The following is a 9,124-nucleotide window of genomic DNA, read 5'->3' as shown; positions in this document are numbered from 1 at the left end:
GGCCCTGCAGGAAAAGGAGATGTTGGATCCTGTCCAATGGTTCTCCAAGCAGACTGTCAAAGTCATGTGGCAGAATAGTTCATCGCCAGAACTTTCCAAAAGGCACCAAGGTGCCTCCCAATCAGATCCTTCCTACACGCCAGGAGTCTCACCCTCCCTGCACCTTGCCCTCGAGGTGGCTGTGTGTGGTACGGGGGTGGCAAGAGACTTTTGTTCACCTCCTTGTGGATAGTGCCTTTACAAAGAAGGTCTGGAGAGAGATGCAGTGGTTTCTGTCGAGGTTCATCCCGAGCAGAGCTGTGTCACAGGACTCTGTGCTCTAAGGGCTGTTCCCAGGGACACACACCGAGACAAACACCAACTCCAGCTGGAGGATCATCAACTCAGTGAACAACGCTCTTTGGTCTGCACGAAACTTGTTGGTCTTCCAGTGCAAAGAGTTGTCCCTGACCGAGTGTTGCTGACTGGCACATTCCATGGTCCAGGACTATGTGCTGAGAGACACACTAAAGCTTGGAGCAGCCGCCGCAAAGGCGCAATAGGGAAAGGTCGCTGTCTAAGACCTTTCTGTCATAGTGCACCGAGAGACTGGGAATTGTATCGACCCCTCGGGCTGTCCGGCTCACATTGAATGTATGCAGTGAATACTAAATGTATCATAATTGTATTGAAGCACCCTCAGAGTGCAACAGGATGTATGTTGATAACTCCAATACCATTGCACTTTCCGACTGTCTGTAATGACCATATTGAAATAACTGTAATATTCATTGATTGTATTGAAGCAGCTCTTGATCCATGTCTAAAAGTTGAATTTGATTGCACTTTTTGTGATGGCGATTTAGAAATGTTTTGTAATGTTCTTCCAGATATTTAATGAATAAAGTATATTTGTCCAAAAAAATATTGTTCTCCCAGGACGAGGTCAGCCCATTGCACTTCGAGTGTGCTGACACCTGCGATGTCCCCAAATGCGGGATTCTCGACTGTAAAATTTGTGGGAGCGGGAGGACTGCATTTGCGCTCTCCTCTGATTAACTAATTAATGTCAGATTTTACTGTAACATATTTCTTCACCAACAGAGACCGTTGTTGCATGTACTACAAAGTACTCGAAAAATTAACACATAAAGGACACATGTATATGGAGAAGCAAATAGTGTTAACGTTTCGAGGTCCAAGATCGCCAACATCCGCAGTGTTTTGCTTTTATTTTAACGTTGGCATTTGAGGTCGCTCTGCACTCACTGCATTTATCATGATTTCCTCTCTGCTTGTGTACTAACGTTCATCGGCCAGCAAAGGGTGGCATAAGCAAGAGAAACGGTTTTGAGGAAGAGACGCTTTTTAAATTCATTCACCCAGAAACAAATGATTCCCCCATTGCAGCAGCGAGCTGCTTCTAAAATGTCTTTAGGCTTTTAACTCCCAATGCCAAATCGGCTCCTGAAATGATCTTTTTCATTTTTCTTTTATTATTTATTCAATTCCCTTTTGAACAGCATCTGGTTCACAGAATGTGAGGGGGCAAGATAATATCATTGTCGTCTACACAGGCTGAACACGTCAGGATCAACAGCAGAAGAGCTAAAGGATTCCCAAAAGATATTGGGCGACTGGTGCAGAATCAGGTTCAACTTCTGTCTTCATCAATTAGAGTTCATGTCATTTCGACAACACCCTCCATGCCTAAATATCCGTCCCTGGCCTGCTGCAATGTTCCAGTGAAGCTCAACGCAAACTGGAGGAACAGCACCTCATCTTCCGATTAGGCACTTATCAACCTTCCGGGCTTAACATTGAGTTCAACAACTTTAGCGCATGACCTCTCTCCCCCATCCTTAGCCCCTTTCCGATCCCCCTTTTTTCTAATAATTTGTCATTTTTAAAATATATATTTTTAAAATATATTTTCCTTTTCCCACCAATTTCTATTAATGTTAAATTTATTCCATCCATTGTTTTATCTCCAGTTTTTAGCCTATTTCGATCCCTTCCCCTCACCCCACACCCACTCGGGCCATTTGTCACTTCTTCGTCTTGCTTTCTACCCTTAATGCCACCATTAGCACATTCCTTAGATAATATCATTACCATAAAAATCCTTTGTCCCTTTGTCTATGGCATGTTTGGCAATCTCTTCTTTGCCTCCACCTGTCACTGGCCCTCTATCCAGCTTCACCTGTCCCAGCCCCATCAACCAGCTTATATTTCACCTCATTTCTATTTTTCTTTAGTTCTGATGAAGAGTCATACGGACTCGACACTACAACCATATTCATCTTCGCAGATGCTGTCCGACCTGCTAAGTTTTTCCAGCTATTTTTGGTTTTTTTTACAGAATCCATAGACCACTTCATCATCAGGTGCAGAGAAAAGGGGACGTTCTGTGATTTTTCAAATGCAGAGCTAGCAGGCAGAATTGCTGAGTTGGTGATCACATCCACTCCCATGGAAGGATTCCAGGAAGATCTGTTAGACAAGCTGAAAAGGTGTAGCATTCAAGAGCGGCTGAAGAGGATGGTTGTAAGTACAAAGCGATCCTCACAGTTTGATTAAACTTACAGGTCCAAGGTACAACCCAGTTGTTGAAGCACTCACTAGGAAACCCAAACCTAGCAGGACATGTGGAGGGTGTGGCCTTTTGCATGCACCAAGGAAATTCCCAGCTTTTCATCGATTCTGTAAGGCATGTGGCAGAAAGGGCCTTTGGCAGAGGCTGTGCACTTGAGCAAAGGCTGATGCAGCTACAAAGAGCCGTGTGCTGATCCAAACAACCCGCTTGCAACAGGTAGTTTTCAGCAATGAGGATGGCCAGCTGGTATCCCGCCAGAAACATATACACGAAGCAATTGACAAACAAGAAAATGACGATGTGCACAATGAGATGGAGTGTGAAGAGCACCTATTTCACACCGTCAATCTTATGGAAAGCATTGATGCCATCTCACCATCTGAAGTGTTTGCCAAGATTCGAATTAGCTGCCCTAAGAAAGTTGGTAAGGATTCATTATTGGTCAAGATTGACACAGGGGCAAGTGCCAACATGCTACCCCTACTAATTCTAAAAGACACATATCTGCAGACATGGCAAAACCCACTGCTGTGAAACACTCAGCATACAACAGCTCACAAATTCCATGTGCAGGATCATACTCCTGGACTGTAAGTACAGTCAATCCTCCTGGTGACACAGATGTTCTACATCATGGAGACTCCAGCCCAGAGTCTCTAGGTGTATCAGCATGCCATGACCTCACACGAGCAACAATCCATGGAATCAATCAGACCTCACAAGGCAGATCAAACTCATAAATGACGCCTGTCACCTCAGATCATGAACTAAAAGCGAAATATCCAGGATCTTTAGACATAATTGTCAATTAAAAGTGAGCTGCAACATTACGCTTGCAGGAGAATGCAAGTCTGTCAATTTATCCAGAACATTTTGTGCAAAACAAATGCTAGCAGCTACAAGAAGAAATGGTGAAAGGTGACACTACAGAAACTGTGGAAAACGGATGGCCTGATTCAATTCAGTATCTCCACGAGCACATAAGATCATTTTGGCCATATTGGGACAAGTCAGGCACCTCCCGGTAAGTCATTTCTAAAGGCAGGCAGCCGATCAAACTGGAATCTTTATGACCTGATATTAGCTTGATCTAATGGCCCAGATGAATGAATGACTTGCACAGTGAAATCCCTAATTCTCAAATGTAGACAGACCAAGCAAGATCTACCCATTGCAATGTTACATCCAAGAGTGATACCTTTAAGTGGAATTATTCTATAACTGGCACAGATCTTGTTAGGTCGACCAATGCATACCAATTTACGGATTCTTACCCATTCTACTGTCTCAAAGACTAGAGAGCAAGTTTTAAAACTGCACGAGAAGACGGCCAATGTCTTGATAAAAATGTGGGTACAGAGCTGCCAAGTTTACAGTTGGGACAAGTTCACATCCAGGGGCCCACAGAAGGGTACGTGGCAACCAGCCGAGGCATCAAAGATTGGTTCAGAACCAGGGTCCTATGAAGTAATGACACAAAAAGGCACAATGGTGAGACGTAACTGAGGAGAAATCAGATCTATTCCAGCTCCTCAACCACTGGACATTCCTATTGACTTTAGGACAAGATCCCTAATGAAACCAGAAACATTATCCAAGTCTCAGAATCGGGCAGGTCACTGTGAGCAATTAAATACACCTCCAGATAAAGTTACCATCATAGGATCTGGGTGTACCAGCAGATTGCCTTTACCCTTCAGGGACTCATAGATTCATCTGTTCTATACGCTGATGTAATGGTAACTAAACATGAACATGTATTGTAATTAGTTACACTTCTTTGGAAGGGGTTAAAGTATCTTTAAAAAGGAGGAATGCTGTAATATGCCTTTAAGAGATAGCTGCCTATCATCACTAGAAGGGAAATGTGTCATGCTACCTAGCTTTAGTTTCACTTTTGATATTGAGCAGAGCACACAACAGTCAGTTCTGCTGCTGATGCCTTCAAGCTTTCTATCCATGTATATCTGTTCCCATGTTCCTCATCTCAATAAATGAACCCACAGCATGTTTACACAATCACTTATGTGCAATTGATGCCTTTATATCATTGTAAAATCACCAACATGGAGTGCAAGATAATGTACCTGTACAGGCGAGCAAGGCTCCCCGGTGTCCCTAGGTGGTTCACACAGTGAATGAGGGGGAGAGAGCACTGTGTAAGATAATGTACAGGTGAGTGAGCCTCAGTGCAGCAACTCAGTATCTGGTTTTCTTCAATATTTGTGCATTTTCCCCTCAATTATTTTCTGTTTTATCATTTAATTTTCTTTTCCCCAGACAACGTACCAGGGAATGTTTGATATGAAATGAGAATTGTAAATCTATTTGTAAACTGTTTGTGAGCATACTGAATTGCCTCAGAATGTCATAGCCAGGCATTAAACATCATAGAACTGTGTTGCACTTTATGTGATGTCAAATTGGAACTGTCGTGTAATTTACCTTAACTTTATGAATAAAGTTTATATTTTGAAAACAATAGTATTACAGTTTCTAGTACCTGTCGAACAGGAATTGACGTTTACCTCAGTCTGGGTCATGCCTGCAGACAGACCGAAGATGTTCTGCAAAGCGATCACCCAGTCTAAGTTTGGTATCTCCAATGTAGATGTGACATCATTGGGAGCAGCAAATGCAGTAGACCAAATTGAGGGAGTGCAAGTGAAGCACTTCTTCACTTGAAAGGAGTATTTGGGCCCTTGGACCGTGAGGAGTAGGGGGGGCTAAAGGGACAGGCATTGCACCTTCTGTGATTGTATGCGAAGGTGCCATGGGAGGGGGCTGAGGTGTTGGGAATGATGGAGGACTGGACCAAGGTGTCCCAGAGGGAACAGTCCCTACGGAATGCCGACAGGGGTGGGAGATGGAGTGAGGATGCGTTTGGGGGATGGCATCATGCTGGAGTTTGTGGAAATGGCAGAATTTTTTAAATCCTCTCTGCAGCCTCCCCAGTTCCTCTATCCTTTTTAATAATAAATTGACCAGAGCCACGTGCAGTACTGTAAGTATGATCTAACCAATGTTTGAAATAAATTTAGCTTAACTTCCCTAATTTTCAATTTGATCCCTTCAAAAAGAAGCCCTCCTGCTTGGTTTGTTTCTCTTCAGCCTTTCCCTACCCAGTATTGACTGACTGACTGTTTCTCTCTCTCTCACACACACACACACACACACACACGCACACACACACACACACACGCAAGCACACATGCACATATATAGACACATGTCATCCATTTATAAATTGTGTTTCTGATTCTGAAGTTCAAACCATTAATGCAAATTATCAACAACAGTGGGCCCAGTACTGATCCTTGTCAAATACTATTTCCCACTTTCTGCCACTCTGAATAACTACCCTCTGCTTTCTACCTGCTAGCAATCCATTCTTCCCTTCTCCGCTGACTCCATATTCTCTGACTTTATTCAGTAGCCTATTGTAAGAGGCATTGTCAAAGGCCTTTTGAAAATCCAGGTAACTTGCATCTACTACATTACCATTGTCTACTGTCGCTGTTACCTCTTCCAAAAAAATCATAACTTTGGTCAAGAGAGATTTTCCTTTTTGAAATCCATGCTAATGATTTGTTTCTTTTTGTTAGAAGTTCTTCCTCTCTCTAGTAGGGATTGCATTATTTCTTCTAGCACCAACATTAGTTGACTGATCTACTATTCCCTGGGTACATTCTGTTCTGCCTTTTTAAGAACATGAATTACATTTGCTCTCTGCCAGTCCTCTAGCACTACACCTTTTCCTCAAAAACATATTTCAAATCTGCAGTAATACCTCTGCTATCTATTCCCTAGATTTATTTTAAATGTGTGGGTGTGAAACTTCTGGGCCAGGGCTTTATCCTCTTTGAGTTTGATTCGATCCCTTTTCTCTTATTTTAATTGCACTTACCTGAAAAGTTAGATCATCATTCAATATCATATCTACCTGTTCTAGCTCCCTGTTAAACACTGTAATTAAGTAATCAATTAATTTATTTAGAAAAATATACTTTATTCATAAAATATCTAAAAGGACATTACAAAACATTTCTAAATTGCCATCACAAAAGGTGCAATCAGATTAAACTTTTAAACAGGGATCATGAGGTGCATCAATACAATTAATGAATATTACAATCATTTCAATCTGTACATGACAGTCAGACAGTGCAATGGTATTGGAGTTATCAACCTACATCATGTTGCACTCTGAGGTGCTTCAATACAATAATGATACATTTAGTATTAACTACATACATTCATTGTGAGCCGTACAGCCAGAGGGGTCGAGTAATCATTTAATATTTCTGCCCTATCTCTATCCTTATCTGTGGCATTATCCTATCTATCCCTTAATGGTCCTATTTCCATCCCAGCCTTCCTATTTTTATTTATGTGCCTGAAAAATATTTTATTTTTTACCTTCCTTTTCAGAGTTTGATGTTTCAGAGTCATATCAAACAGTTGAATTTACATATTAAAGGGAAAATTAAAGGAGAATGAAAAGCTATGTGAGGAGAGGGCCATGTAAGATCTAACAGGAGTGGAAAAACATAGAAAAATAGAAGCAGGAGTAGCTCATTCGCCCTTCGAGCCTCCTCCACCATTCAATATGATCATGCCTGATCCTCAATCTCAGCGCCATAGTCTCGATCTCTCCCCAGCCCCTTTGACGACTTTAGTGTCCAGATATCTACCTAATTCCTTCTTCAACATATTCAGTGAATTGGCCTTCACAGCCCTCGGTGGCAGAGAATTAACCACCCTCTGAGCAAAGAGGATTCTCCTCCTTTCAGTACTGGAGGCCTACTCTGTATCCTAAGATTGAGACCCCTTGTTCTAGACCCTGCAGCCAGAGGAAACATCATTCCTGTATCCAGTCTGTCCAGCCCAGTCAGAATTTTACATGTTTCAATGAGATCCCCTCTCATTCTTCTAAACTCGTGTGAATACAGGCCTAATCGACCCAATGTCTTTTCATACGACAATCCCAGGAATCAGTCTGGTAAACCTTCGCTGCACTGCCTGTATGGCAAGTTTTCTTTCTCCGCTCAGGAGATCAAAACTGCACACAATACTCCAGGTGTGGTCTCACCAAGGACCTGTATAGCTGCAGGAAGACATACTTACCCCTGTACTCAAGTCCTCTTGCAACTGCTTGCTGCACTTGCATGCTTGCTTTCAGTGATTGGTATGCAAGGACACCCAGATCCCTTTGTACATCAACAATTCCCAATCTGACACCATTTAAATAATATTCTGTTTTTCCTTGGGAAGTGAATAACTTCACACTTATCCACGTTGTACTACATCTGACATGTATTCTCCCACTCACTCAACTCGTCTAAATTGCCTTGAGGCCTCTTAACATCCTACTCCCCGCTCACATTCCTGTCTTCAAGAATCCACCAGCCATTTGTCCATAAGTCTGCTATGTAAAGTAACTGATGTTGGGGAGGCCATTTGGAATTCCACTGTCAAGTGGGTACTGTGTTAACTTGCTGGTTTTTTTTAAATTCTAAAATCTATTTTGTTCTGTTGCCTTAATAGGGGATGTGTAGCTGGGAATCAGGTTAATATTAGGAATGTTAGGTGTTGGTATAGGAGTAAGTAATTTATAGTCTGAATTATGTGTTTGAAATCTTTTTTTTTGTTCATAAGTACTCTAACTTAATTTTTAAGATCTCTAAAGTCTTAGTGGACTCATTATTTCTGAATTTAGTGCACACATCTTCTCATAATAAATACAAATTGTAAAACCATTGTGATAGAGCGACCAAATTTCCCGCGGGGATGTGGTCCGCCCAGCACATATCATCTGCCATGTCATAACACCGACCTCTTGGGAACAACACTGTAAAACTACTCCAGTCTGAAAAATAACCATTCACCATACCTGTTTCTGCTGCTGAGGCAAATTCATATTCATACTGTCACTGCCCATTTCATCCCGTGGGCTTCAAATTTTCATGTTAGCCTATTATATGACTTTTTTCAAATGCCTTTTTGGAATTCTATAAATACCACATTAGCCATATTACCCTATCAATCCTACCTGTTACCACATTAGAAAACTCAATCAAGTTGGTTGGACACATTTCTTTTGAAAAATCCGGGCTGGCTTTCCTTAAGTACTCCACACAATTGTCTACGTGTTTTTTAACTGTGCCCAAGGTTATCACTTCTAAAAGCTTTCCCAGAACAGAGGTTAAACTGTCTTACCTGGAGCTGCTGGATTTATTCTTAGACCGTTTCTGAACAAGGATGAAACATTTACAATTCTCCAGTCCTCTGGCTCCTCTCCTGTACCTAAGGGGATTGGAAGATTATGACCAGTGCTTCTGCAGGGAAGTTTAATGGAAAATTTAATAGAGAAGTACAAAATCATGAAAGGTTTTGAGAAAATAGGGAGAAACTGTTTCCAGTGGCAGAGGGTTCAGCAACCAAAGGATACAGGTGTAAGGTATTGTTTAAAAAAAATCCAGAGTGAGATGAATACGGATTTTCCCGCAGCCCATTATTATCTGGAATGTACTGCCTGCCAGTGTGGTG

At 41.8% G+C, this 9,124-nt stretch overlaps 1 non-coding gene across 1 annotated transcript; it reads left to right on the top strand.

Annotated features, from left to right (window-relative positions):
- The first annotated feature begins 869 nt into the window (after positions 1-869).
- Positions 870-1,031, top strand: LOC144674373 (U1 spliceosomal RNA). The gene has a single exon (XR_013574523.1). It is a non-coding gene; the product is annotated as a U1 spliceosomal RNA (small nuclear RNA).
- The last annotated feature ends 8,093 nt before the right edge of the window (positions 1,032-9,124 follow it).

This window comes from Cetorhinus maximus, unplaced genomic scaffold (genome assembly GCF_964194155.1).
Source record: "Cetorhinus maximus unplaced genomic scaffold, sCetMax3.hap1.1 HAP1_SCAFFOLD_639, whole genome shotgun sequence".
In the NCBI taxonomy this organism is placed as follows: domain Eukaryota; kingdom Metazoa; phylum Chordata; class Chondrichthyes; order Lamniformes; family Cetorhinidae; genus Cetorhinus; species Cetorhinus maximus.
This window is presented reverse-complemented; position numbering and strand designations above follow the sequence as displayed.